We start from the raw sequence: 27,591 nt of genomic DNA, 5'->3' as shown, positions 1-27,591 counted from the left end.
CGTCTGAAAAGAACTGCTGATGCCATGACCCGGCATGAGATTGTACAAAAGGCATGAAATTAAACTTTGTCAGCATTGTGGTTTTAAAAGGACATAATTCAGGGTGATTATTAGAATGTCTTAGAAGCAGGGACACATGCACACACAGAGTGATTGCACAGTCCCCATATGATGATGTACATTACTTCACGGAAAAGTACACATTCCCTAGGAAACAATATCATGGGTACATTTACTCATGCCAGTGCTACTGTTTTATCACCCCGCAATTGAGTAAGCAACTTGTCACTGTTGTAAGATCCTAAATGGTTGCTCTTGACTGAAGGATGGGCCAGCACAATTCTTATACTCTACTTGTGCCTAACTTAAGCCCTTTATTGAGTACTGGGTGGTGCATAGGCCTTGTGCTTTCTGCACAGGGATAAATTCCACCCAAAAGAGCAGCTCTGATGTAAGGGGACTGGATGGTTCAGGAGATGCTTAATGGCTGGATTCACCAGTAGGAATCCAGCCCAGCAAAGAAAGGGCAAAAGTTATTAGGTTCATTACTTCAATGTTAGGTTATTACTCTGTGGAGAAAATTTAGCATCAGTGGAGAGGTGCCCGCTTATACCAGGGCTGAATTCGTGCATAAATGTGCATGCAACTATTTTAGTACATCTCATTGCCAAATATTTGGCACTGCATTTGGTCAGCTTGAATTTTTCTGAGCATCCTGATGGTGGTATGTACATATATTAGACTATAAACTTTGGGAGGTTGAAGTCCACCAGCAGATTCTTCCTTCCATCCATTTTCCCAGAAGAAGTTTCCCATCACCAGCATGGGGAGTGCTAAAAGAAATAGCTAACATCTGTTTTAGGAGAGAGGGACACACATGCACACCTTTGGGCCCTTAGGCACTGGGAGTTCCTTAAATCAGATCACAGAGAGATTATAGGAAGGTGCATGTCTCCAAGCATTACTGAATATGTCCGCACCGCTGGCAATTCACACAGCTCATACTAAACTCCCAAATTCCTGTTCCCACACAAGTGAGACCCACCACAAATGCAAGGGGGACTCCACCACCCCGTGGGACTATCCTTCTCCTCCTTACCCAACAGGGACCATGCCCTCCTTTGGCTGTTCCAAAGGCCCCATAGGCATAAGAAGGGAATAGTACCAAGACATGATGCATACCTATTTTTAACCGTTTTATAAAACCCTTATTGGTACCTGCCAGCCCATCCCAGCTGTAGTGTCTCTTCATACACATGATGCCACATCCCCTCCATTTGGGATGTCCAAGGGTTGTTGCCGGAGGAAGAGTCCCTGCCTAAAATGACAACAAATACAAGTTTATTTTTAAGAAGGAATGTGCTGGCACATGTCAGAGGTAGCAAAAGTGTTGCTGTAGGAAATGAAGCCGACTGCATGTGAAATTGCAAGTAGATTAATTACAAAAACTGGGGGAGAGCTCTGTCTGCAAATAATGTCAGAGATATTAGTGATGTTGCCTTCCTTACCCTAAGCCAGTGGCTCTCAACCTTTCCAGAATATTGTGCCCTTTTCAGGAGTCTGATTTGTCTTGCGTACCCCCCAAGTATCATCTAACTTAAAAACGGCTTGCTTACAAAATCAGACATAAGAATACAAAAGTGTCACAGCACACTGCTACTGAAAATTGCTTCCTTTCTCATTTTCATCATATAACTATAAAATAAATCAATTGGAATATAAACATTGTGCTTACATTCCAGTATATAGAGCAGTGTGAACAAGTCATTGTCTGTATGAAATTGTAGGTTTTTTTACTGACTTTGCTAGTGCTTTTTGTCACCTGTTGTAAAACTAGGCAAATATCTAGATGAGTTGATGTACCCCCTGGAAGACCTCTGCGTACCCCCAGAGGAACATGTACCCCTGGTTGAGAACCAGTGCCCTAAGCATGAACAGGACAAGATTCATTAGACTTAGCTGCTTCTGAAACTGTAAAATCAACCCCTCAGATTGCAACACCCAGCTTACTAATTGCCATTATGTTTGTACATTAGCTCGCTGTCTGCAAAGTTGGTTTGGGGGAGGGCGGTAGGTTTAATTGTGAAATCAAATAGTCCATACTGTTGTATTCACACACTGAGCAGGACTGAACAAGAGTGGCCTCTTTTTTCCTTCTTTTTTTTTTTTTTTTCTTTTTGGTGTGGTAACAGGAAGGAAACTGGAATCCAACAACTTTTTCAAATGTTTAATTTTAGTACAGGGAGCACAGTGCAAACATTTAAACAGGGAAGCTCTTGCTTTCAATCTTTTGTTTGTTTGTAAAAATCAAATATACATTTCTTGGACTGAAAATGTGTGTTCACTTGTATATGTTTTTACAGCACCTCGTACAATGGGGCGTGAGGTCTAGCTGCATACACAATATTAACAGGAACACTGTGACTATAATGTTCAAGGGGAGTAGCCCAAAGTTAGGCTCCTACATCCATAGACCTGTTCCTAAATACATAGCTTGACGTTCAGAGGTGCTGAGCATCTGAATCTCTTATTGTCTTGAGGGTGTTCAGGCAACCTTGGAAATCAGAACACTTACCTTAGGCACCTGAATATGGATTTAGAGGTGGGATTTTCAATAACACCGATGAAAATGATTAAAAATCAATGGGAGCTGGGTGCCTATATCTCTTTCCACTCCTTGCTGCCTATCTTTAGGCACACATATGTGAAAAAAATCAGACCTCTATGCATAGTCTAGGATAACTTCACCCTTCACCACAGATTCACACCAGGGTAACTCAGTTGCTTTCAGTAGAGATACTTCTGATTTATAGCCAGCATGAGTTCAGAATCAGGCCCCTATTGTTTTGAAAGGCACACAGGTTTATTACTCATAGATTCTAGGACTGGAAGGGACCTCGAGAGATCATCGAGTCCAGTCCCCTGCCCTCATGGCAGGACCAAATACTGTCTAGACCATCCCTGATAGACATTTATCTAACCTACTCTTAAACATCTCAAGAGATGGAGATTCCACAACCTCCCTAGTCAATTTATTCCGGTGTTTTAACCACCCTGACAGTTAAGAACTTTTTCCTAATGTCCAACCTAAACCTCCCTTGCTGCAGTTTAAGCCCATTGCTTCTTGTTCTATCCTTAGAGGGTGAACAAGTTTTCTCCCTCCTCCTTATGACACCCTTTTAGATACCTGAAAACTGCTATCATGTCCCCTCTCGGTCTTCTCTTTTCCAAACTAAACAAACCCAATTCTTTCAGCCTTCCTTCACAGGTCACGATCTCAAGACCTTTAATCATTCTTGTTGCTCTTCTCTGGACCCTCTCCAATTTCTCCACATCTTTCTTGAAATGCGGTGCCCAGAACTGGACACAAAACTCCAGTTGAGGCTTAACCAGCGCAGAGTAGAGCGGAAGAATGACTTCTCGTGTCTTGCTCGCAACACACCTGTTAATGCATCCCAGAATCATGTTTGCTTTTTTTGCAACAGCATCACACTGTTGACTCATATTTAGTTTGTGGTCCACTATAACCCCTAGATCCCTTTCTGCCGTACTCCTTCCTAGACTGTCTCTTCCCATTCTGTATGTGTGAAACTGATTTTTCCTTCCTAAGTGGAGCACATGACTCTCCCTGTAAACAAAATTGTGCCTTCAGTCTACAGACTATTTGACAATCTAGCTATCTGGCTGTCTCCTTAACCTAAAGTAGCTATCAGATGTCTAAGGTGCCTATTATTGTGGTATCTAACTTCATCAGTGTTGCTCTAAAGAGCAGATTGGAAAATGTAATATTGCCTCCACATATTGCAGGTAATGTCTTTCTAAATAATCTAATTCTTCAATATGTGAAGAATTTTTTTCTCTCTCTCTCTGTTTTTATAAAGTAAATAGAATAACGCCAAGATATATATATATTTGCTTCAGTTATATCAAGTTCCTGAAATATTCTTTCTTCAGCTCAGTATTTCCCTGGTTATATTTGATTGGGAGTATATTGCAGACTAGCCTGTTTGTGTTTTGGAAAAAGCAGGCAGTGCTCTTAAACTATCCCAGCTGCATACCAGAGCGATACAGGACTCCCCAGAATGGAAGCTCATACAATTCCAAATGCTATTTTCAGGGACATAGCTTAGGCATTAAAATTCCAATTCCTAGTTTGTAGCAAGCTGCAAAAGTTGGCAAGTGGGATTGGTTTACTCAGGCATGCAACTTCGTCAGGGTAACCTTGAGTAGCATTTGGAAGGAAAAAAAATCACCATCAAGCCAGAAATCTCATCTTTTCTGCTTAAAAGAACACTTGCTGTCAGGGTGGATATCAGGATTTTTCTCTTCACTGTTGTACTTAACAACTCCCTTTGCAAGCTCAAAACTGAAATCTGTGTTTAATCTTACCAGTATTTGGGTGTCTCCAGTCCACTGGTGTCAGCTTTAAGGTTTTGTTTTTAAATTATTGGTTAGTTGGTCTTGTCTGCAGGATTGTGCACACTGAATTCTTGTTAGTGGGTAAAGCATGAAGACCAAAGTGTGTATGATGGATTTTTATTGGGAAGTAAGTCATGAGCATTGGGGCTGGTTTGTTATGGTCAGGTTTCTTATGAATGTTGGTCTGAATGAACATGTCTCTTGACATTCTAGGTTCATCGATTAAGGACTGAGCTGGCCGCACTGGTTTACTGGTGTAACTTACTCATGGTATGGAGTCTGAGCTATGCCTAAAGGAATTAGCATTTCAGGATTGCTTATTAGTCTGATTGCTTATTTGAGGGTCGCTCATGAATGTTGGGCTATGGATGGGAGTTTGTTGCATAACACATCATGAGTTTGTTTTTGTAGGGTTGCTCAAAATGCTGAGCTATGTACAGTGATTGTTATTACAGGAATGTGAGAAGCAACATTTAATTTTGCATTTTAATCATTTTATTCAGTTGCAGTCTTAAAAACACCACAGTAAATGACAGAGTTCCTCCCTAAAAGGGCAATTGGATCATTATCATAAACTTCAATCATCATCTTCTTGTAGAGACAGAAAATACAAGGAATCTGTAAATAATTGAACATGGTCGTTCTGACTTATTTTCAGTTACAGAAAAGGAAAAATGCCCAGCATCTTTTGAGCCCAGGGCACTGTCCTACAATTAAGTTACAACTGATCCCTAATTGTTTTGCTTGAAGATTGTTTATCTCTTTCCTTCATGACAGTCCCTTCTGAGCTCCTTAACCCAGTCAATTCAATTGTTACCCATATTGCCTCTTTTCCCCTGGAGGGGTTTGGGATTGCAGAGCGGGCTGACACACTAGGCTTAGAACTTTGGTCTACTCACAGGATCTGTTCTGGCCCAATTATGTGGGCTAAGGGTGCGGTTTTTAAATCAAAATATTTACTCTGGTACAACCTCTAGCATGGATGCAGTTATACCTGTATAAAGCCGTGTTATACCAGTATAGCGTATACCCTTCCTTTACAGGAATTAGCTATGCCAGTATAAGCACTTTTACGTTGGTATAACAGCATCCCTGCTAGCAGGGCTGTACCACTTTAGCAATACGGATAAAGTCAAAGCATTACACCTGTTGGATATGGACAAGGCAGAAGCAATTTTAGGCTTTCAATTTTTAATTCATTCAAACATATGTCATTTTCAATTGCGCCCATTTAACATCGGTCCTTTTTCAAAGGCCTTGGGTCACAGAAACATTATTTTTTAGTTGTTTCTGTATGTATAGAAACAACAACAACAAAAAGACCATCCCTTCTATTTGTTAAAGCAGGAAGCAAATGACGGGGAATACCCTTTAGCAGGTCTTGAACCAGCTAGCTAGTATTTCATGCTTCGCAGGATGTGCTTGGAACCTGTGGCAGCCAGACTTAACGATATTGTGGAGGGAATAGCAAAGTTTCCAATTTTCCACTTTACTGCAAAAGCAAAAAGATCTTTTCAAGTGTCTCACCATCCCCCAGGCATGCTATTAAACTCAGTTTTGGTTTGCCATCCTACATACATTGGTGGGAAATAGACTGCTAATATGATGTGTCACCAGCATCATTTAACAAACCCAGAGGGCTCTGTTGAAACAAGGACATGACACCTAGAAGGAAGGGTGCAAAACGTGCAGGTTATAGCTTGCTGCCCATTTCAGTAGCATCTTAGATGAATGACGCCTTAGAAGGAGGTAATAATGGAACTAGTCAAAATTTTTGATCCAAAATCTGTTTTTAACAAAAAATCACCACCACCACCCCCAAAAAACCCAAACCTTTTGATGGAATATTGCTCTTTTTCAATACTTTCTGATTGTTTGGTAATAAAATTGAAAAAAAAAAGACAATTTTAGGGGGTCATTTCCCTCCTTCACTACCCTTTTCTCATTTTATCATTTGGTAACTGGAAAATGGGATCCAAGAGTGGGGAGGGAGGGGGGAGATGAAAAGCTGAAAACCCCAAACCTTCATAGTATTCACACAGGGGTTTGAACCTGTTCAACTAAAGTGTGTGTATGTAGACAATTGTGTATGTAGACAAAGCCTAAGGGTACGTCTATACTTACCTCCAGGTTTGGCGGTAAGCAATCGATCTTCTGGGATCGATTTATCGCATCTTGTCTAGACGCGATAAATTGATCCCGGAAGTGCTCGCCGTCGACACCGGTACTCCTGCTCCGTGAGAGGAGTAGGCGGAGTCGACGGGGGAGCCTGCCTGCCGCGTGCGGACCTGCGGTAAGTACCTTGTAATTCGAACTAAGATACTTCGACTTCAGCTACGTTATTTACGTAGCTGAAGTTGCGTATCTTAGTTCGAACTGGGGGTTAGTGTGGACCAGCCCTAAGAATAGCTCACACTGATAAGAAAAGTGCACAAATCACTACCCTCCCCATCAAACACACACAGAATTCCTGTTAGCATTAATAGTGCAGAAGTTAGGCACAAGCCTTAAAGAGCAAATATTACAGATAAATTAAGGGGTTCGTATAAAGCACATTCTCCACTGTCAGACCTGCATCCCAAGCTTGAGATGAACTTGTTTGGGACCATTTAAAAAAAAAAAAACTCAAAAAAATTTGATCGATTTTTTTTTGCATACATAATGAACCAGTGCCCAATACTTTTACCCTCAGAATATTCTGAATCAGTTTTCATGTTGGTGATTATTCCATTGCAAATTTCACACTGTTTTGAGTAATAAATACAATGGGCCTAATTTTTAAATGTCAATTTCTAAATCTTATAGCTGGAGCTCTGATATGCCCGAATGGGGACCCAAACCAAAGATTTGATTGCCCCAATGTAGATTCACAGCTTCAAAAATCAGGATTGCAATACATTGTCATGCTGAACAGATTGATACCTCTCTATTCTTCTGCAGTATGACTAACAATGGACTTTCAGAAAAGATGCAAGGATTGTCAAAAATGATGACTGCTGTTAAATCTGATTCCCCCAAAGGAACAAAATAGCCAAACACGTTAGCATGAAGAAGCAAAATTCGTTATTTCTAAGCTGCAGAACCAGCTCTGTTAACTAATGCAAACTCCCAAGATATTTGCTTTTAAATGTGGAGGTGAGGGAGGAAGTAAAAGCTTCTGTGGAGACTCGGGATGGGGTGAGGGTGGTAAAAGAAAGTTGGTATGATCTGGAGAGGGAGAGTTCTCTGAATTTTGCAAATGAGCAATTATGGGGAAAGCATTTTAAAAGAATATATTGGAATGCAAACAGTAGTTGACTGACCTCTATACAGACATCTTTGGGATGAAGAGTAAAACTAAGATCCTGGCTATTTGTAGTAATTAAATATCTAATTTCTTTTATTATATGAGTGGAGGTATCAGAACTGATGTCCTGGAAAAATTCCAGTGTGACGAGTTGTATTTTGACTCTTTAATTCCCCCCCCCTGCAGTTTCCAATGGATACAGTCCTAAACAGCTATATAGTGTTGTTAGATTTGCCACCTTCCTCCCAAGAGGTGGCTGCATTTCAGTGGCAAGTGGAGTGATCCTTGTGTATCAGTTATTCATGGCTTTGAAGCACTTTAGAATCGAGGAGCATATACAAAAGTTGAAGATAAAGACTTCCTTTGGATTGTTTGAAAACCCCAGCCCAATATTAATACTGTACTATCGTTTAATTATACCACTGACATCCAATCATTTGAAACACTCCAGATATCCTTATCTATAATGTTACCTTATTTTACAATTATTTCTGCTCTCTGGTTATTTCCTTTCACTTATTTGTGTATTTATTTATGTCTGGGCAGTGCAGAGAACATCCGGATTATACTGCCAAGGCTTTGCCCTTCAGTTTGCAATTATTTTCTTTTTCTCTCCCTCGCTGCTTTGGGATTCAGCACATGCCCATCTTCATAGAAAACACAAGCATGCAGGGAAATGTTCTGAAGGTTCGAGCGGTCGACATGCTCATTATAATTTTGAGCCAGGGACTCCTTGAGCTGTGCTCTCAGCAATGGATCTGCTCAAAAGCAGATACCATGCATGCCAGCCCTACAAAAGAATATTCTCATAGCAACTAAAGTTTTAGGAAAATATACTAGAATGTAGGGGACAATCCTGCAGTGGCAAAGAGGTAGACAGCATATGGCCAAATAAGGCTTCTCCATTCTTTCACATCTAGGAGGGCTACACAATTCTCCCTTTACCCTACAACACCCCCTACATGCGCAAAGAGGACAGGGGGCTTGACTACATTGCAGAACAGTAAAGACATACACGTTGTGTGAACTAAAAATGAAATAACTAGAACATCCATCTACTGTTCATTTTCCTGAGATGGGACACATTAAGAATGCAAAGTGTGATGGCCCCAGCTATATTCCTGTTCCTGAATAGTCGGCCACTTTATAGCATAGTTTTTCACCAAGCATAAATAAATCTGAGGGGACAGGGGGGAAAAAAGCCTCAAGTAATTACTCTCCACCTGCTTGTGGACTGAATTTACAGTGGGCAATTTCAGGAGATGTGGCCCTGAGCTTTCCTCTGCTCTGTTTGATGTCTCAAGCCTGCAGAAGAAGTAAATAATTTGATTCCATTTATTGGACAAATTTAGAGGTCAAAACTGACAACCCTTCAAGACCACACAGGTTTTTTACTCCCCAGGTGAATTGTGGAATGTGCCTGGGAGATAGAACCGGAGAAGAACTTTTCTTCTCTGACATACTTCTATCAGCAAATTTTGTAAGCCCAGCGGTTTTATGATGTGTTGGCAGCTCATTCCACTTAAACTATGTGCATTGAAAGCTTTACAGGATTGATGCTTAAAAGGATTGGGGTTACAGAGTGGGACTGTGCTCGGTCTACTTTTTCATTCTGCACCCATCACCAAAATGTCTGTATTTGGCAGTGGTTCTGGTAAAGTGTAATATTTATTTGCTGTTTATTTTACAGTAATAATACAGGGATCTAATTTTGTATCCAAGAACTAAATTCTGTGCTGACTTATATCCCATGCAGTCGTTTAATTCAGTGGGGAATTTGCCCTTTATTGGTTCAGACAGCTGTAACAAGTATAAAAGAGAGCAATGGAAAAAAATGAAGATGAATATCAATAAAACTATCGTAATAGTGAAAGTCTATTAGACAGTGAAAATCTCTCACAAGAGACGTCGTGGAAACTTCATTGCTTAACGTCGGTTAAAGCTGGACAAGACAAAATTCCAGCTGGGTGAATATTGCAAAAAGCCTTCCACAAATATGTATTCAAATTTGTAATTGAATTCATAGAGATGGTATTTATACCTCTCCTTTTTCATCTGTCATGAATATTCCAGCTGATGAATTTACTTGTAAGAAATGTTCATAGACATGGCACATTTTAAGAGAATGTTGCAGATCCTCCATATTTTGAATTTGTAATCATGGGTGGTCACACTGAATACCCTGCTGCTGAGAATTATGTCCATGCAATCAGGAAAGAGAAACATGCCATGTGACCTGTGCGCCCAATCAAAACAGCTTACATCTTGAATATCCAATACTCACAGTGAACAAAATAAAGACCAAGAATAACTGACAGGAATTATTTGGTGAATAATTTTGAATAATGGGTAAATTCCAAACAAATCACAGTCTGTGAGAGGACAATTGATAAAGAGAAAAAGAGGTGAAATGCATTGAAATAATTCATAGATTATAAGGCCAGAGGAGCCAATAGTGATCCTCTAAATTGACCTCCTGTATAACACAGGCCATACACCATTATGAATTATCCATACCTGCTGTATGGAGAATATGCATTTATTGAGCTGATTTGCCTAATGTAGACAAATGAGCTTTTAAAAAGTAAGTAAACTTGCTTCCAATATATTTTTCCAGTTGTAACATGTGGGAATGGGAAGCTTGGCCTGAAGGTGACTCTCACCTATCAGTTGTCCTTGGATGGGAATGCAATAATTTCATAGGTATTGCTATTTACATTGCAGTACGGCCCAAAATCTGCTACAAAATTTCCATACAAAGAAGATGACTTTGTTCCCTGCCCCAAAGAACCTTCAATTGCATATTGTTGTCGTCATACAATTCTGGTAGCACCTACTTAGACCTTCTTCCCTCCTACCCCCAAAACACTGCTCAGTTCCCATTTGGGCACCAAAACAAGTGTCCAGATTTACAAAGCAGCTCATTTTGTAAGATGCTGCGCTCTTCTGAAAATGTGGCCCTAAGTGTTACAATGGGAGCTTCTGACTGCAGGACACCTTTGAAAATCTTGCCCTCATGATGATGCCTAATTGGGAGCGGAACTCTTCTGAAAATCTGGCCCTGATTTGTGGGTGTCAACCACCTGAAAATCTGATCCTGTGCTTTATGGAAAATCTGACCCCACGTGCCACATACTTTACAAATGCTCAAGAAAGATGGCCCCTGCTCTGAGGCGTTCATAAGCTAAAGACTGACAAGACAAGACGAGAGAGGTTACTAGAGTAAGAGAACAACAACTGGGAATTTATGCATGAATGAATTAGATTCACTGTAAACTGCAAGGCAGGGGGGAGACTTTAATAGGGACCTAAATGTGGACATGATAGGGTCTTGCAGATGAGCTCAGGAGAGTCACATCAACAACACAAAACAATTTTGTTCCAGACAAGCTCTCTCTAAGCAGATTCCCATTTGCACTGGAATTAAAATTTGCACATTGCCATGCATTGAAACAATCTCTCTCCACTTCACAAAGCTTCACTTTGTCCAAGTTCTCATAAGCAGGTGCGACGGTGCCACTGCATGTTGGTTCTTTCTGAGTTAACTAGCCTTTTGGAGAGCTTAATCTACAGCCCCAATCCTGCAATTGAGTGCTTGCTGGTGACGAGGAAGCTGACAAGGGTTCTGTGAAGGAGCCCAAGAATGGGGGGTGAGAAATGCCTGCCACACAAGTCAATCAATGAGTATTGTACAAGGTGCAATCAATAAATGGATCAGAGACCCATTTATAAGGTTATGAAACCTCTCTCTCCCTCTCTTCCTCTGCTCACATCAGAACTCAGGCTTGATTGGAATCAAAGACCCGACCTTCAGTGAGCAGGAGGCGGGTTGGATTCACACGGCTTCCTTTAGTCTTTCAAAGGATTTGATTAAAAAGCAACTCCAAAGTTGGTCTGGCTCTCTTTGAAAGGGGAGCGGGGGCGGGGGGTGGTGTCTGCTGTCAGATAGGGAGAGCTGCATTTATGCCCTGGAGGGTGAGGGTTCTGAGAGGTGGAGTCAGGTAAAGCGGTTATGTTCTTCATTGGCTGGGTCTGACAGGTAACCGGAGCCCTCTTTTACAGTAGCGTAAATAAAGTCTGAATCTGAGGGACACCACCTTAAAAATGGGCAGAACTTTTCTGCTCCATCTCTACTACTTTACAAAAAAGTGTCCTCTTTATTTTTTTTTAAGAAAACATTCATATCTGTTCCTCTTCTTACTTCTTTCCCCCCCCCACCAAAACTTCTCTCTCCAAACCTTCTCCTTTGCTTTTAGTCTATCTATGTGGACGAGATAACTGAAGGCATAGCACAGGCTTACTAAAGGACTATTCATTTTCTTCTATTTATTTGTTTCACTTTCTCTGAGGTGCTATTTCGAAGAAGAAGAACAAGAAGAGGAAGAAAATCATAGTTTGAATTTTTTAAAAAAATAATTTATTCACCCTTTTATTTTGCTTTTCTGTCTCTTTCATTCTCACAGTATTATTTTATTTTGGTTTAAAGTTAAGTAAAGCTGTTTCAAGACTGACACTCTACCTAGTTTATCAAAGGGCAGGTGAGTGAACAGTGCTACAATGTGTTCTGATGTATCATATAAAACTGTTGTAAATTGTGAGAGTTTAGTGGCGAGGGTGTCATTTTTCCTACATACAGAGTTTTAGAAAGGGTACTTTATGGAGAAGGAAATTGGTCGTAAATCCACATACCAGGAATACTACTTATTTAGCTATTCCAAACAGCACAAAAGTTGCCATTTTGCTGTTTGACAAACTGATGTCACATGTCAGTTTTTAAACATTTATAATGGGTATTTTAAATCAGATATAACAACTGGATTATATATAACAGCAACTGATATATGTAGATCTCCAGTAACCAAATTAGTTCCCAGCAGTTAAGAATGATGTGCAGTAGCATTTGACCTTTGGGGCAGTGTAACTCAGTTAAAATCAACGGAGTCATACCAGTGCAAATTAATGCCAAATTTGGCCTATAGCTTGAACTACTATGTATAGAGTTTTAAACTTCAAATTCTCAAATGGGTTGATTTTTTCCCTTATTTGTATTTTAAGAATATTTTTAACATATTTAATATACATTTTTAATTAAAGTGTTTTAAAAAATATTTCCTTATATTACTAGAGATGTCATGGTATAATATTAGCTTGAAAAAAGTCAAAGATTTATGAAAATACCAGCCCTCAAGAATATCAGTGTATCAATTTATCATTTCTTAAAGGGGGAAAAGATTTAAAACCAGTCTTGATTTGATAATGTTTGCAACATTCTTTAAAGTTGAAAAATGCTATGTATGACCATTGATACTGAAATATTAGATAGAAGAGTAATCTGGATCATTTGTTGAACTATGGGGTTTGCTGTTTGATTTTGTGGAGCCAATGGACCGTGCATTTCAGAGTCACTTCTCCCCTGGATCTATGTATCTTATTCCCACCAGAACTACTGGCTGCTACGCACCAGCATGGAGAGGAAAGTAGGCAGACCTTTTCAAAGGCTTTTAAAAGCTTTGGGTCTTGAGCTCTGTGAATTGCTTTCGGCCCATCTCTTTAAAATCAGAGAGCTTCCAGCGATAACTCAAGTGATCATCCTGGGTTGGCACAATCCAAGTCATTCATGTGTTGGTGCAAATAACTCAGAATAAATTCGGATGATAAGGAACCTTTCCTTTAAAGCCACCGGCAGCCATTTGCTTCTTTCCAGTGGCTAGATTGGTGTAAATGTAGTCAGCGTACCATGAAAGGGCGCTGGAGGGGAAGCAGCTGAGAAGCGGAAATTGACTGCAGGCAGTAGGCTGAGATCAGGCAAGCAAGGGAATGTGCATTAGGTATGTCAGTGGTTCCAAATGGACCCCAGAACATTTATTAAGCGTTGCAGATGTTTAGCACTTCTGAAAAATCAGCCTCACTAGGATCCCAATTCATAAAAGCAATTCAGCACACACTTAACTTTAAGCACGTGCTTAAGTTTCACTGACGTCTACTTGCTTAAGTAGGTCCCTGAAGTGAGGCCTCTGTTACTGACATCTCAGAGAACATACAGAATCTCCCGGGAAACTCTGAACTTTTCAATGACTGCCTGTCTATGGGCCTGATCCAACACTCTTTGAAGGCAACAGAAAGTCAATGGGCTTTGGATCAGACCCTGTATCTTTCTCTCTCCATCCCCCTCTGGGCAAACAACTATAGAAACTTTCACTCACTTTAAAGTTCACCCAAGGTACGCCGTACAGTCTTGTCTGACCTTTAGTTAAAGGCCCATCACTTGTAAGCAGACAGTGGATCTTTGCTGTTCCCTAGGGGGGGTTCGTAAGACAGATTTCAACCTAAACCTTAAATCTCAAAATGTTTTTTTCCAGGGACCAGCAAAACCCAGAGGTGTGTCTTTAATTAAAGATTTTTTTAAAATGATACAATAGCCTTTAATATACTTTAAATTGGCTGTTTAAGATCTGTTGGAGGTGAGCAGGTAAATCAAGTTTTTATTACTATTTTTTAAATGCAAGTTTCTTTCCATAACCACCTTCACTTTTATCTTTTCAACTGTTCCTGAAGGAAGTATTGGAGCGAGGCATTCTCTTTCTTAGAGTTTGTTTTTGCTAGTTCCAGACACCCATCCCCAACAAAGCGTTAATACTCTAAAAGTTGTGCATGAGGTGTTTGCTGTACCATAGCCTGCCAGAACATGCCTGACACAAAGACAGTTCAAACAAGTCAGGATTGCATGGAGGAATTTCAGCCGATAAGTTCTTGTTTAGGCCACCTTGAATGGGACTTACCTAAAAGCTTTTAACATGTCTTGACAGACCTAAGGGAGAGGCTTCAATGTGACAGCAGGTTTGTATTTAAAAAAAGAAGCCCCCAAGCGGTTTGCTCTTTAAATCCCTGTATCAGCATCTATGTGGTTTCATAAATGTGGGAATAACAATCTCTGTCAGTCGTTTTTGTTTTTCCCCAACCTAACAAAACATTCAGTTAAACTCCAGGTTAAATCTTCACATTCCAACCTGTCTATTGCTGAATCCCACACTTTAAGAAAGCTCTGGGCCAAGATTTTTCAGTGCTGCCTAGGAGTAGCTTTATTTTTAAATGGCAATTAGGCATCTAATTCCCTTTGGCAACTTTGAAAAGCTCAGCCATAATGTCATTGTAAATGCCTTCAAAGGAGAGTAATTTTTCTGATGTTGGGGTGGGGAGATGGGAGTTCTAGGCTTGGTTCCTACTTCTGCCACCGGCTCACTGTTGTGACCTTGGGTAAGTGATTTACCCTCTCTGTACCTCACTTTCTCAATCTGTGAAATGGAAATAATAATACATGCCTATCTCATCCGGATGATCTGAGGGTTAATTTAATGTACAGGATATCTTTCCCCCCAGTGTTTTTAGTTCCTGGGGTGAAAGGTGCTATGTATATGTATTATATTAAAGCTTCCAATATTAATTCTGGAAGAAGAGAAAATCAGAACACCCTCCAAAATAGACTAAAAAATGTCAATTTGTGATCAGTTCCTCTCTTTGAAAGACTCTTTGAAAAACCTTAATTGTAGAGAGACAGACCTTTCTTCAACTTAATCAAAATGACACTTCTAACACCCTCTGATTTTTTCATATCGATTCTAGCTTTTCGGGGCAGGATGTATGTCTTCCAATGGGTTTGTATAACACTTAAACACAAAGGGAACCTCAATCCTGATTGGGGCCTTCGAGCACCTCTGTAATATAAATAATACATTTCACAGCTGTACTAAGATATCATCAAAAAAACAGTGGAAGGCTGATAGTATATCAACCTCTGAACAAGACATGCTTTTCTTTCTGTGCTATCAGTCTGTACTTGACAACAAATCTCAAGCAATCAGACTTCAATTCCTGTATCAGGCGGTTTACAAATGCATTTTTTCCCCTATCAAGATTAAAAGGAAGGATTTGGCATTAGGAATTTAGTGGTTTTTCCTGCTGATAAAGATCTTATAACAAGGGTGAATGTACAGAAGAAAATGACACCTGCACACATTACTGTTTTTAGAGATTCATAGATGTTAAGATTAAAAGGGACCATTACGATCATCTAGTTTGACATCTTGCATAATACTGGCCAGATAATTTTACCCAGTGATTCCTGCATCAAGGCCTTGACTTCTGGTTGAGCTAGAAAATATCTTTTAGAAATGCATCCCGTCTTGATTTAAAGATCTTCAAGTGATGGAAAATCTACCACATCCCTTGGTAAGTTGTTCCAGGGCTTAATATTACAAGTTATATCCAATGGTTACATGGACACAATGGTTATATGCTAGAAAGAAAACACCAGACTGGTGGAATGGGAAATCACTGAGCTCAAGTCATAGCAACCTACACAGGAACTGGTTGTAAAGTTTCATGTCTACCGTTATGTTCATGTATGTCACCTGAACATCTTAACTGCACCTGCTGTTTCTTTTTAACAATGTTATATGTTTGCCCCAGTTTTCAGAGTGAGTTAAGAATGATCCATGAATTCTGTTGTCCTTCATTCCACCGGAGTCTGTCTCATAACTAATCAGATTTCAGTGGAGTGAAGCACAAGAGACATGGAGCTGAATCAGCAACCAGAGGAACTACTACACTGACTCAAAAGGAGGAAACACTGCCCAAGGAAAATTCGATAAGCAAACAAATATCGAACACACAGGGAAACTGACAATGAGAGGAGCATTGAACCAAGCATCTTAATGGCCTGTTTATTTCTTTGAAAGTCTCCAAAAAATGATTTTGAAAGTGTATTTACAGTCCACATAATATGTAAAGATTAAAAAGCCTACAAAAGACCACAAGCTGCTTTCTTGAAAGCTGAAATGACTTATTAACAGGAAATTATTATGTAGACAAATTAGATGTATAACCCTGTTTCTTTCAGTGATCTTCCATCTGCCATGGTGGCACATACATACTAGAGAAACTGGAATGCGACTTTCTTTGATGCACAATGCTTTGCATTTTTCTAAAAGTTCTTTCCCTTTGCAATCTACATGCAACACCTGCTTCCATCTGATTTCCCTGCAGCAGGACCTTCAGAATCTGGCAACACTCTATTAAAATTTTAGGCCCATTTATTTTGTAATAAAATGAATGTAAATAAGATTTAAGTTGAAGTAGGTTTCAGATTTTTCAGGCTGTGTGTGAAATATATCTTTTATGATGTCAGTGTAAATTCCGCAAAGGTTAATGCAGTTAAACATATCTGACACATAAAAATGTCACATCTACCACTAATCATTCACCAATTGTAATTGCCTTTTCATAGTCCTCCTTTCCCTGAGATGTATGCTCAGAAAAAGAGGTCTGGCAAATTTAAAACAAAAAACAAACAATGTCCCTCCACCATTGGGACGTATTATTTGCGTTGTTAGATTTAGTGTTGGTTTCCAAGAATTGATCGTTCTCTATTATGTCTCTCTGCTATTTGCCTAATTTTTTCCCCCTGTGATTTTAAAAACCTTCTAAAACCTGCTTGGAGGTGGCACTCCTTAATAATCCCGAACACTACAAGGGTTTTGTTATTCAGCAAGCTAACATCCATTACTACAGTACCACAATGTTGGGTTCTCATCGTCAAAACACGTGTGACAATGCTCCAGGAGCCTTGCATTACTTGCAAGAAGGCTGGCTGTTAAGCAAAACTTCTACCCTGTCCTGGGACAGCTCACAAAACCTGAATCTCACCCTTAATGCTAATTATTATTATTAAAGTCACAACAGCTCTAAACTACATTGCTTGCAACATATTTTCAAGCTATAAATTTTCCTATGTATTTTTCTACTGAGGCTTGGTCTACACTACCCCCCTAATTCGAACTAAGGTACGCAACTTCAGCTACGTGAATAACGTAGCTGAAGTCGAAGTACCTTAGTTCGAACTTACCTTGGTCCACACTCGGCAGGCAGGCTCCCCCGTCGACTCCGCGGTACTCCTCTCGCCGAGCTGGAGTACCGCAGTCGACGGCGAGCACTTCCGGGTTCGACTTATCGTGTCCAGACTAGACGCGATAAGTCGAACCCAGAAGTTCGATTTCCAGCCGTCGAACTAGCGGGTAAGTGTAGCCAAGGCCTGATTTTCTACATTGCCTTATTCATTAAGTATTATGTTGTCATGGTTTCCTTTAGATAAAGTAAGTTCAAAATAGTCTTAAATTTAAGAGCACTTAGAACCAATATACTCAGTCTCTTAGGTACTTATCCCCCCACTCCAAAATATCTGAGCACCCCACAGTCTGTAATGCATTTATCCTCACAATATACCTAACCCCCTCCCCTTCCAACTCTGTGGAGCAACCTTCACAGCATTATCTATATTCATGGCCAGGGAGGGACACAGCTGTGAGGCTATCTATTGTCTCCATTGCCAGCCCCTAAGAAAAGCTCTCCAAGACTCAATACAGCCTGGGAAAACCCTGGGAGCACAGCCATACTGGAGCTGCACCATCAGGAAATCTGGGAGAAGCAACAAGGGAATCTGGAGCCAACAGGAGACAGAGGGTCCCAGCCTATTCACGCAAATCCCTTGCCATCAGCAGGGCTTGGGAGGCACAGGGGCAGAAACTTTGTACATCCCACATCTCCCCCAACATAATGAGTCAGGGAGACTACCAGGAAACTCTTGTGAGGTCTCCCAAGCTTGCTGCCGTCCAAGGTGTGCAATCTGCATCAAATTAAGGCTCTGATTCAGCAAAACAATTAAGGGCATGCTTAATCTTAAACATAGGAACAATCCCATTGAAATCAATGGGACTTCTCACATGTTTGCAATTAAGCACATGCTTAACTGCTTTGCTGGAGTGGGACCTATGGTTGTTTCCTGGGAGCTAGTAATAAAAACAAAACATTATTAATTCTACCTGTTATATCAGTAAGATTTTACATCAGTTCCTGTTGGATGATGATGAGGTCTGTTATGATAGCTATTTTATCCTTTACAGAAAAATCCTATAGAATTCAATATGGATTAAATCAAAAAGCTCTTTAGGTTCCATGGAAATTATTCTAAAACTCTACATAAATTAATAATGTAATCCTTTCTATAGTTTTTAATTATCCTGCTGAAGTCTATAACAGGGACATAAATAATAACAATAGTGCATAGCTCTTTTCATCAGTAGACAGATCTCAAAGTACCTTAGAAAAGAGGACAGGCTCATTATCCCCATTTTACAGACTGAGCTACAGAGATGGGCCATGACTTGCTATTGGTCACACCCCAGGCTAGTGGCAAAGGCAGAAATAAAACACAGGCCTCCTGAGTCTCAGTCCTGTGTTCTATCCACTAGGCAACACTGCTTCTCTAGTTCTCTATTAAATCCTATTGGCTGGTTAAAAATCTCTGAATATGATTTACCCTTTTTTATTACATACTCCTAGAAGTAGTTTCCTTTAAAAGCACAACTTTTGTATTTTGTTGGTAAGTATAAATATTACAAAAGTCCTGCTGCGGTTTTCTTTAATCAACAGTCCCTTTCCGCACACGTAATTCCTGATCATTTTAAAAAGAAAATATTCGACATTTGCATTATCCAGGAGAAAGCATTTTTCTTCAGGGCATCACAGCGAGGCTGAGATCTCAAGGAAACATTCTTAGAATAGAGTTTGATGATGATTAATGAGGGAGTTAACAAATATATATCAGGCAATACATTCCTTTCCCTCTCCTGCCCCATTATCTTTTTATTGAGACAAAGAGGCAAAACATAAGGGTAAGTATTACAGACCAAACATAAGCAGATGAAAGATGTAGAGCTGCCAGTGACTTACCAATATGTGATAACGAAGTTATCATCTGCCTACGTGAGGGAGCAATGAGTTCCAGTGGGCAGGATGCTGTGCTAGGAGTGAGGACGGAAATCTTGATTCTATTCCCAGCAATTCTATTCCGGGGCCAGTCACTTCACTCTCTCACTCACACACTCACACCCCCGAAGTCTCAATTTTCCATGTGTAAAATGGAGATAAGGCTACTGGCCTTCCTTTGTAAAACATTTTGAGAAGCATGGATGAAAAGCACTCTCTGCGAGTTAAATAGCAGCAGTCAGGGAATAATCACAGTATTATCCATAATATATCACAGATCAGTTTGTTCTCCCCACACATGAGGATAGACACACTGGCAAATGGCTTTCCATATATTAAAGCCATGACTATAATGAGACAGCTGACATAAACCAATAGAGACATCCATCCTTATGGGTGACTCTTTGTCAATTTACCTGTGTAGTTAGTAAAGCTCCTTTAATATAGATGAAAGCTGCTATATAAATGCAAGATCATTATCAAAGAGCACATGGTTTGCTGCTCACATTGATGCGGCTCTAAAGACAAGAGAAAAGAACCCCAACTTCTTCTGCAAAAGATTATGTGCCTGCCTATGGATTTTATACGTACAGACCTATGGCGATTTGACCTTGTTGATATAAACCAAGAGGAAAAGATTGCAGGCAGCATTCAGATTCAGTGGCTTATACACCAAAGTCCTGGGATGAAATCCTGGCCCCCATTGAAGAAAACGGCAAAGCTCCCAGTGACTTCAGGGGGGTCCAGGATTTCAGTCTTTGCTTTCTTGTGTGTCTGATAAGCCAGTGCTCTGAGAGAATGTAAGCTTACCCTTTTGGGGACCTGATTCTCCCATTGTTCTTTTACAGAGCTCACACTGACCTCACTGCCAGAAATTGAAATTGCCCTGTTCTGTTCACTCCCTCTGAAGCATCTGGCACCAGCCACTGTCATAAGACAGGATACCGGACTACATGGGCTATATGGCTGTTCTTATGTTCTTAGTGCCACATGTTTGTACATCAGTAAAAGGGTTGGATTACTAGTATTATTGTTACAGCATTTGTATTTGTTGCTGCTGCTGAGACCTGTCAAACTGGCTTCCCACTGAATGGAATCAGACATAAGCAAGTCTGTTAATCAAAGCACACACCATTGGTTCAAGGAGTTTGCCCAGCTTCAGAGAATCTGTTCTGTGCTGTCAGAGTTGCTGCTTAGAGCTGTTACTTTAAACAAGCCAGTAAAGAGCCTTTTTATTTTACCCAGCATACAGCCGCACAAAGAAACATGTCCCCCTGCTTCTCAAAGGAAACCCGCACATTTGTGTTTTCAGGCTCATTAAGGATGTCACTTGAATTTTAATTAAGTGCATAGCAGACCATGGACTCTGGCACCAGCCCCTGCTGCTGCTTGGTGGAATCCAGCCCTCAACAGCATCTGTCACTGCAGCTCATGGAGGAAGTTGGGGCGGGGGGAGGAGAAGAGGTCTTGACACTCAGCACTGGCTGATCTTGAGTGTATTTTGTTGAAGTGTTGATTACTGACATCCCCAGATCGAATCTCTCTGTCTGCAGAATATCAGCCAAACAAATGTGAGGACAAAGCAAATAAAGAACACTTTGAAAAACCAGATCCTTCAGAGGAAGCGTACAATGTAGCAGGTTCAGGGATTAGAAATGGTATCCTCATCAGCTTTCTCTGCCAGTCAATCCCTAGAGTTTGAAAATGTATGTATCTCTGTTAAAGGAAGAGTGCTTTACAGTGCTACATTCCTTGTTGGAGGGTTAAATGTACAAGCAGCAGACAGATATTTTGATACATATGACTTGAAACAACTCGGCCTCCCTTTCCATTGATGGGATTCAGTCATTGAGCCGTTGCACATTATGGGCTACAACCTCAGCTAGCATAAATTGATGTAGCTGCACTGAAGTGAATGGAGCTATGCCAATTTACACCATCTGCCGATCTGGTCCTACACCACAGAGACTCCATGTAAAAGATAATCCTCAGATCCTAATAAATAATAATCAATATAGAATTAGGAAGAATGCTTGCAACTACACACACCTAGAGGAAAAGGCCTTTTAACTATTAGTTTATTGCTGTATTCAAGTTCACTACAGTAAAACAGTTTTGTTCTACTGTAACCCCTCAAACTCCTTTCCTTTTCCCAGGATAAACTGATAGCCTTTTCTTTGATTTATCTCTAAATGAAATGTTACATTGTGCCTGGTGTTAACTTTTCGCAGAGCTCTAGAGCAATGGAGGAGCCTTGGATGAAAAGCCCTTTAGAAATATAGATTTGATTGACAGACTGATTCAACTTAATTGCAGACATTCTCTTAATTGTACACTTAATTACTGACACTGTGTCAAAAGATTTCTGATGCAGCACCTGGAGGACAACCTTACAAGTGCCAGTCAAACCCAGCTGCACTAGATATCAGGGAGGTACTGAGCATTGCTTGCCGTTTGTAAGAGGAAAAATCATAATATTTTAATAATATATCATTAGAGTTTCACACACACACCCCCAAACACATGCACACACAAAATCACAAGCCCCTTTGCAGGGAGGGGATCTAACATCAAGAACAGAGAAGAAACAAAGGGTGCTAATTGTGGGGATGTGACAGTTAAATCCCTTTGGGATCTTTCTCTATATCTGCAGTATTATAAACTAGGGGGAGCCAGTGGAGGACGTTTCTGGATGTAAAGATACAGCTGCTGGGCCGATTATAGCACCCTGAATCCAACAGCTCTTTTGTATTAAAGGGGTAAGAACAGAGATTGCCCAATGTGCTGGCTCAAAGGTCAAGCCCATGATATGGTCAATAGGGATTTTAGGTCATGAATGCCCAATCTTGCAAACACAGATGCTTTGATATCAGTGGAACTAAGGAATAAAGCTAAGTCTGTGTGTTTGTGGGGTCAAGACCTAAGGCCCCAATTCGGAAGGTAGTAAGCACTTACCTAACAAAGGACAAGTGGACCCACAGCAGTCAACCGAACAACTCATGTGCTTGAAATTCACATGCCTAACCACTGTACCATCCTTCCACCTAAAGGAAAAGCACGATTATCCCTAACGTTATTCTCTTTCTCGGTGATTTAACACAAAGCTTCTGCCTAGAGCTTTCTCCAGCCCCCCAACCACCTACCTTCATGCTACAGTACACACAAGGACCTGCTCTTGACATACATTGAAACAATTTATATTCTTCCCTTGTAAAGCTCTGATGCTTGCAGATATATGTGCCAAACAAACCTCGCTCTGTGTGCCTTGTATACTGGAGTATGAAAGGAAGACCGAAGCTGCAGGTCAGCCAGAGCTACTGAATCACAAATTCAGTCTTAATGGCACGTACTTCACAAGAGGGGTCATGCTACCCAAAGCCGCAAGAAGGCTGCTGTGTTTGAGTTATGAAGTGAAAATGCTGCAGCTGAGCTCCCACTGAAAGGCAACAACATATAAAAATGCTGGGATCAAAGGGAAACCGAATGACAGCAAATGGGCTGAAATGAGGAGAAGATGCCATTTGCAAAGCACGGGACAGAAATTGCAGTGATATGGTTTATGCTCTCTGAATTCACTCTTCACATGCAGAGGCGCTCATAGCAGCTGTTTGCCCTTCTCGTTAACGGCCTTGTTAAACAGACACCAAAAAAATCTGTATGAATTAACGACTGCCAACCTCAAAACAAAGCAAGGATGGAGCTGCGATCAACTTGTTAGGACTCCATATGGATATTACTGCCTTGAAAGCATGGATGTTTCTCAAAAACTGCTCTGAACACCGGGTCTTTTGGGTCCGGGAATGTCACAAGAACTTACAAGATCCCTGTTTTGGCTGGGTCAGAAAAATTATGAGACCGGCCCTTTGGTGAAAGTTTACATGAAAAATGTGTCCCTTTTTTCAAAGTGTGTTTGGTTTTCTTGTTTTTGGTGTGTTTTGTTTTTTTTTAAAACCACCTCTGAGGGGCACTCGTTTGGTCCTTCTGCACCCAAATTCAATCAGGAAGTGACTGGTAATGCTGCCCCAAAGTTGAATATAGCCATCCTTCACCCTAGCATAAATCAGAGCAGTCTGTTAGCAGCTCTATCCTACTCCAGCTGCCAACAATCATAAAGTGTCACCAGCTGAGAACTGCTAGTGTGCAGTGTGCTCCGGCCAGGCCCTTGACAAACCTGCTATACCACGGCTGGGAGTGGTGAAGGAATAGGGCTAGAGCTGGGTGAAATGTTTTGGACTATGTTCACTTAACTTGATCCAAAACTGTTTGTGAATTTGACACAAATACTTTTGGCCATTGAGAAAATGTCTGGAGCCACCAACCTCTTCCCTCTTCTGTTAATCGCTAGACCAGTGTTTAGGCCTTTGATGTGGGAGACCCAGGTTCGAAACCCTGCTCTGGAACAGGCCTGACAGATTTTTTTTCAATTCATTAAAAATTATGAAAATTTTCAGATTTGGTTCAACATTACCTGATATTTTTTCCTTATTTTTCAGAATTACCACCAAACTGAAAAAAATCAGTTATTTAGCCAGCTCTAAGTAGGGTTTGCTGAATTTACATCAAATCACAATTTACATCATTCTCCCTGCTAGGAGAATTCTCAGAAGGCCACATCTGCCTTCTTCAGGTCTCTGCACTACTGGAGCAGAGCAATGCAAGAGGGAAGGAACTTACAAGAAAATCTGGCCTTTTGGTTTCAGGTTTACACGAATGTAAATTAGAGGACAGGATGTATGTAAACCCCACTGACAGTAAGGGGAGCTATTCGTACCTTATTGTGGGAGAATAGAGGCCTCTGTGCAAAAATGTTAAAACCGAGCATATCCTAAGACATGTTTACCTTACTAAGATGGTCTCCTGCTGACTGGAGCTTGCAAAACTAGCAGTTTTTGTTGTTGTCCGTTTCTCTAAATATATAGTGCAAATTGTTAGCGCTTCAGGGGCAGGGACTGTCTTTGCTTGTTTCTGTGAAGAGCCAAGCACACTTTTTAGGGCATTTAAAAGCAATAAGTCATAAAGCAATCCAACAGAGTGCTATGAATCAGGAATGTCACCTGATATGCCAGTAGGCCTGAATAACTATGAAACGTTGTGGGGGTTGGTCTTCTAGTGCACAACACTAGTGGTGATCTGAAAATGGAAAGTATTTTCAAAAGAAAATTTGTTTTCCTCCCTTACGTTTTTGTAGTAATTTTCTAGCTTATTTACCAACCCGCAATCCCCTGAAAGAAAGTTTTTTATTTAAATTGTTGTGGTGTTTGTTTGTTTGTTTGTTTGTTTTCAAACCAAAATGTTTTGACCATCACCCAGCAGCTCCCATGACGATAGTGATGGACAGATTTTCAAAGGCGCTCAGAAGCAAGCAACAGGCACACAGTCGGATTGCGATCTGCAATCTGGTCCCACTTGTGGATGCTAAGCATTTTTGCAATTCTGGCCTAAAGTACCTGCTCCGCTCATGTCCTTGACAGGCTCGTGTTAGATGAACAATTCGATGCAGAGAAATTGTCATAATGCAACAAACAACCACAACTACTTTTACGCATTTATTACATACTATAAATAAACTAAGGGTACGTCTATACTTACCTGCTGGTTCGGCGGCAAGCAATCGATCTTCTGGGATTGATTTATCACGTCTTGTCTAGACGCGATAAATCGATCCCGGAAGTGCTCACCCTCGACGCTGGTAATCCTGCTCCGTGAGAGGAGTAGGCAGAGTCGTCGGGGGAGCCTGCCTGCCGCGAGTGGACCCGCGGTAAGTACCTTTAAGTTCGAACTAAGATACTTCGACTTCAGTTACGTTATTCACGTAGCTGAAGTTGCGTATCTTAGTTCGAACTGGGGGCTTAGTGTGGACCAGCCCTAACAAAAGCCAAATTCTTGTGGGTAATTAGAAGTTTGCAAGAAGCAGAAATTTCAGCACCACCATAATGATGGTGACAAACACCCTACACATTCCCTGATTATAAGCCAGGCGCACAAGGTGTAAAGAATGTAGAGGGAGCATGTCAACATCTGAAACCAAAGTCAAACAATTAAGCTCCAACATTTCTGAAAATGTTTTAGCCTGGATTACTAATGAATTATCAAGTGTCTTTAGAAAAAGGCATTCACACTTAATGTAATAAATTACATCAATCAGTATTTTTTTTCTTAATTCATCTTGTGAGTCATTTTTCTCTCTCCTCCAGAGCTGCCTAATCATTTGGAAAATATAAAAATACAAGAATCTTGAAATGAATAAAACCATGGAGGAACATAATAAACCAGTAAAACATCTGACTTTCTCCCTAATACCATGTATTAGTCAACAATATAAATGTACATAATAGGGAATCTTCCAGTCATATCATGTGAATGAGAATAACTGTAAGATGATAGGAAAGAACAACACAGTGTGATTATTTTGCTAATGTGCTGGAAACGTTTCGCACTGCTAACAGACTTTTAGTAATGTGTCTAGATCTAATCAAACAAGCCATCTAATCCAGCTATTGTCCAAAGTGCTGCACCTGAATGCAATTAATGGAACATGACTGCCACAGGTCTTTCCATGCATCATGGAGGTTTTATACCTACCTCTGAAGCATCCTGAACTCTCAGAGAGAGGACAATAGGACATATAGTGCATTCTCAAATCCTGTTCTGTTGACAGTCATTGTAAGTTAAAGGAGTCAGAGAGAGGTTTGGAGAAGTTAGGGATACTCCAGTTTTGAAGTCTATACAGCTATGCAAATTTACACCAACTGAGGGTCTGGCCCATAATCTCTCCCCTCCCCCCCCCCCCCCACCTTTATGTAACCATCTTTAAATGATATATTTTTACATCTTCAGCTTTAAAAGTCAAACAAACATTTTGGCAAAGACAAATTGTTATTGCTACAGGCAGCCATCCAAAAGGGCTGCCTTTTATACCTAGGAAAATGAATAATACATCATGCCAAGAAGTATCAACAATCTACCAGACTTGGGAACAAATACTGCGTGCTTAACAGACATGGCCAAATTCTGCTCCCTGCTACCCGGGTGTGAATCTGGAGTAACGGCAGTGATTTGCAAGTCATTGCTCTAGCTTTGCACAAGTGAAAATGAAAGCAGAATTTGGCCCATTATAGCTTGGAAGGAGTGCTAATGTGTGTGCACGCTTACAGATAAGTGGTAAAATGGCTAACACTGGCCCATAGGCTTAAATGAGACTCATGGAAACTTGGGTCTTGAGCTGGTACCAGGATGAACTTGACCTAATGTGAGTAAACAGCAAAAATGAAATAAGTGCAGTCACTGTTCAGTTCCTCTCCTCACAATATCTTACTTCAGCTTCAGATAGCTACAATTAGCTAAGGTTACATTCAGGGATGACTGAAACGGTTTGAATAAAACAAGAACCATCTTGAACTTTCGCTCGCTCCAAACGTGAAAAAAACCTCTTCATTATGTTACTCTGTACCTGAGCCACTCAAATAATTTATTGGAGATATTATTCATTGCAAATCTCAGCAACTTTTGTCACATAAATATTCCTCAATAAACATATTTTGTTGTCTGACCCACTCTACATTTAACTTGTACACTTATTAAATGTACATTTTAAAAATGATTCTTTATTATTTGTATCGCAGTAGCATCCAGTAATGAATCAGGGCCCTCTTGCACTAGGTGCTGTACAAATACATACATTTTTACAAGAGGATCCAGAAATGAAAACGGCAAAAGAAATGAATGAAGGTCCATCTGTGTTTCACAGCATAACTCAACAGAGAGAGCTGACAAACCAGAGGGTGCAAGGCAAGGCCAATGTAGAGAGAAGAAGACATCTCCATGAAGGCACCATTTTAGTTGCTTCCACCGCAAACACAGAGACTATGAAATACTCCTCCTGAGATGCAAGATCCGATCAGTGAGCTTCTCCGAATGCATTTCTCCCTTTATACCTAGTTTTTACTGTTAACAAGATGCTTGTAACAAGCCTATTTTTTCTTTATTTTAAAAATTGTCCTAAGACAACTGATTGAAAAGAGAAAGAGAAGCAGTTACAATTAGGGTGGAAGCTAGCATGGGCTTCA

At 40.5% G+C, this 27,591-nt stretch overlaps 1 long non-coding RNA gene across 1 annotated transcript in view; it reads right to left on the bottom strand.

Moving 5' to 3' along the window:
* The window catches only part of LOC135982899 (uncharacterized), a 106,356-nt gene that overhangs the window by 43,752 nt on the left and 35,013 nt on the right, over window positions 1-27,591 (bottom strand). The window contains exon 3 of the long non-coding RNA XR_010600378.1: window positions 1,219-1,318. This is a non-coding gene — a long non-coding RNA (uncharacterized LOC135982899). The remainder of the gene's footprint in view (window positions 1-1,218; window positions 1,319-27,591) is intronic.

The sequence above is a fragment of the Chrysemys picta genome, chromosome 4, assembly GCF_011386835.1.
Source record: "Chrysemys picta bellii isolate R12L10 chromosome 4, ASM1138683v2, whole genome shotgun sequence".
Lineage (NCBI taxonomy): Eukaryota > Metazoa > Chordata > Testudines > Emydidae > Chrysemys > Chrysemys picta.
Note: the sequence above shows the minus strand (reverse complement) of the source record. Positions and strands in the feature narration are given on the sequence as shown.